Source organism: Furipterus horrens, unplaced genomic scaffold, assembly GCF_987537825.1.
Source record: "Furipterus horrens unplaced genomic scaffold, mFurHor1.1.pri manual_scaffold_10, whole genome shotgun sequence".
NCBI classification, from domain to species: Eukaryota; Metazoa; Chordata; class Mammalia; order Chiroptera; family Furipteridae; genus Furipterus; species Furipterus horrens.
In genome coordinates this window covers 40,490,299-40,493,590 of record NW_028327180.1, presented here as the reverse complement: position 1 = coordinate 40,493,590, position 3,292 = coordinate 40,490,299, and the positions used below count along the sequence as shown (strand labels likewise).

Genomic DNA, 3,292 nt, shown 5'->3' with positions numbered 1-3,292 from the left:
GTACCCAACACACAGCTTGACACACAGGGGACCTCAGTCAATATTTTGACCTGAATAACTGAGTTAAACATTGCATGGATTATTATTACAGAAAAGGCCCTCCCCAGGGAAGGGAGGCTCCTGAGACCTTCTGGGAACAAGCCTCAAGATGATGTTAAAATGGTGACTTTTGTCCTCCATCTGGCCATGCCAGGGAAGAGCTTCTGGGCCTCTCCTATCCTCCCTGCCTCTCGTAAAGAGCCTTGAAGCAGCGGGGTGACTCTCTGAGCACCCCCAGATCCCACATTTCTCCAAGGTGGGAACATAAAGGGCCAATGATTTTTAATCCTCACCTGAGGACACTTTTCCTTGCTTTTAGAGAGCGAGCGAGAGAGAGAGAGAGAGAGAGAGAGAGAGAGAGAGAGAGAGAGAAAGGGAGAGATAAAAATATTGATTCGAGAGAGAAGCATCAGTTGGTTGTCTCCTGTACACGCCCGGCCAGGGGATCGCACAAGGTAAGAACAGGGATTGAACCTGCAACCTAGGTATCTGCCCTGACCTGGAATTGAACCCACAACCTTTTGATTACAGGACAACGCTCCAACCAACTGAGTCACCTGGCCAGGGCAGGGCCAAAGATTGACAAGGCACAGAGATAGCAGTCAGATCCTTTGAAATCACACAGTAAGTCACGGGGAGAGAGAGGACTGCCCCACCCCCCAGCCTTCCTTCTGGAGAGCGTGAATGGCCATCTTCCTGGCATGGGTTAATGAATGTCTGGCAGCCAGACCATCATAAGGACAAGCGTGATGAATTTGTTTTTGTGGATATCTCAATGCAGCGGCCCAGGCCAAGCGTGCCCGCTGGATGCCGGGCCGACTCCCCCACCTGCCCCTCACCAGCCTTTGTCAATATCTCAAAGTGCCAGGCGAAATCCCATTCAATGCAAACCTCTGCTGAACACTCGAGAATCTCTTTTATTTTCCCCTCCCTATTTATTTACTCTTGCCCTCCCTTTTCTCTCCTCCCACAGCTCCAAGAAGAAGCGATTAAACAGCAGGGGAGGCCAAAAAGAGATGAACAAAGACCGCATTCTGAACTGAATGTTGGATTTTCAGGTGGAGAATGTGGCCAGCAAAGGTGGAATGTGGAATTGAGTGGGTTGAAAGGAGGCCGGTTCCCAGCAGAGGATTCTACCAGCTCAGGGCACAAAGGCAGTGACTAGGGCCTCCTCCGCAAAGTTGCCAACACCTGCTCCCTTTTCAGAGGCCACAATAGGGAAGTTAAGCTTCAGCCACCACCTCCTGGATCCCAGAGGCCCCTAGCCTGTAGAGCTCAGCTGCCCCGGAGTTGCGGGGACACAAGGGGGATAGCCAAGGGGTCTCTCAGCCCAGGGCTGTGAGTAGGGGGCTCTGACAATCAGAACAACCCAAAACAATCACCCAGCTTGAGTTTGAGTTCCAGCTCAGCTCTTTGTTAAGCATCTCCTGAATACCTACTGTGTGCTGGGCCCCGTGCTGGGTACCCATCAGTGAGTGAGACAGAGATGACATGTCTTGCCCTTGAGTGACTGACCTTTTAATGGACTGTATGACTTTGGGCCCTGCCTTTGCTGCTCTGGGGCTTGGTTTACCGCACCTGGAAAATAGGGTGGTGTTTATGTCCAGCTCACAGGAAATCAGAATAGGAAAGTTCTTGGAAACGCCTGTCAGAGAGAGTCAGTGTCCCTACACAGCTGGCATCGGGGACCCCCTACCCTACCTTGGCACTGGTGACATTTTGGCTGGATTATTCTCTGAGGGGAACCATCCTGGGGACTCTGGGGTGTTGAGCAGCATCCCTGGCCCCACCCACTCCATGCCAGGAGCACCCCCAGTGTGACAACCACAGATGTCCCTAGATATCACCAAGTGTCCCCTTTGGGTGAGAACCCCTGCTTAGCATTGTTAATTCTTAGAAATGATTTTGCTGGGTTAAACTATACATATGCCCACGGTTTTTAAATGATGATAGATGTTGTCAATTGGTCCGCTGCATTTTTACGCCCCTTAATGGCAAGATTGTCAAGTTGTAACTATGACTGTCCTCATAACTGGACCTATCATAATTGATGAGACTACATGTTCCCTGGCTTGAGGTGAGACTGCAAGAGGGACTTCCATGGCAGTTCCTCTGAACCAGACCTTCCTCTTCCCTACGCACAGCCATCAGCCTCTGCAGTGGGGGAGCCCATACCCGTCCCTTGGCCTGGGGATGGGGAAGGAGTTAGACGGAGGGGCTGGCCTTTCTTTAGCTAGAGAAATATTGCACTGATGGGGGTTCCTTCACTGGCTGGAGAAGAGAGCGACTAAAAAGTAGGAGTTGGGGCTCCAGGCCTGCAGAATGGTGAGCTTCAGGGCAGGGAGGGGTTGTTTGAGGGCTGGATGTTGGATCCACGGGGTCCCTAGCACCACTCACCCCAGTGCTTGGACTTGTTCTGGGTGCCAGGGACGTAGCAGTGACCAAGACAGACCTGGCCCTGTTCTCCCAGAGCTCACAGTCCAGGTGGCCAGGCAGTGACAACATGGATGGTGAGAGCTACAACACGGGGCATGCAGGCAGCTGCAGGAGCCCAGAGGGGGCCCCTGAGCCGGCCTGGAGGTCAGGGGAGACGACGTCTAAGTCTGGAAGAATAAGGGAGGTTAGTTGGCTGAAGATGGAGGTCAGGGAGCCCTTTGGGAAGAGTGGATAGGAAGGCTTAGGATTGGAGGCAGGGAGGCCAATGAGGAGGCAGAGGCTGGGATCCAGGAGGGAGAGGGGTGGTGGGAACAGGTAGGCAAACGCTGGGGTGTCCGTGAGATGGGAGGAGTTTGGGGGCAATGTTGAGGATCCGATGCCCTGACAGGGGTCCCTCCAAGGCCCAGATGGGGTGGGGAGGGGGAAGCCATGCAAATGCATCCTGAGCAGGCTGACAGCCCCACTGACGGCCTTTATTAGCTCCAGTCTTGTTTAAAATAGCATCGTGGTGGCAACAAAAGCAATTTGCCTTCTGAATTTTCATTCTGAACGGATGATCTGCTTTTAATCAAGCAAGGCGTCCCCAAACGCTCTTAATTACCCTGAGTCAAGGGCTAGGCAGTAATTTTGATGTCGAATTTCAGGCAGGCGTGATTAGGTTTTCACAAAACAGGTTCTGGGGAGATGTGGCTGGGGAAGGAGGATGTTGGGGTGAAGTCGGGCATGGGCTTCCCTGGATACCCAGTTTGGAACTGGTGAGTGGGGAGCCAGGCCTCGGGCAGGGAGGTCAATCTCAGGCTTGAAAGTGTGGCCTTGC

At 52.9% G+C, this 3,292-nt stretch overlaps 1 long non-coding RNA gene across 1 annotated transcript; it reads left to right on the top strand.

The window, feature by feature from the left end:
• Positions 1-394: 394 nt before the first annotated feature.
• LOC149999730 (uncharacterized) lies at positions 395-2,715 on the top strand. The gene is made up of 3 exons (XR_016513535.1): positions 395-494; positions 571-663; positions 1,013-2,715. It is a non-coding gene; the product is annotated as an uncharacterized LOC149999730 (long non-coding RNA).
• The last annotated feature ends 577 nt before the right edge of the window (positions 2,716-3,292 follow it).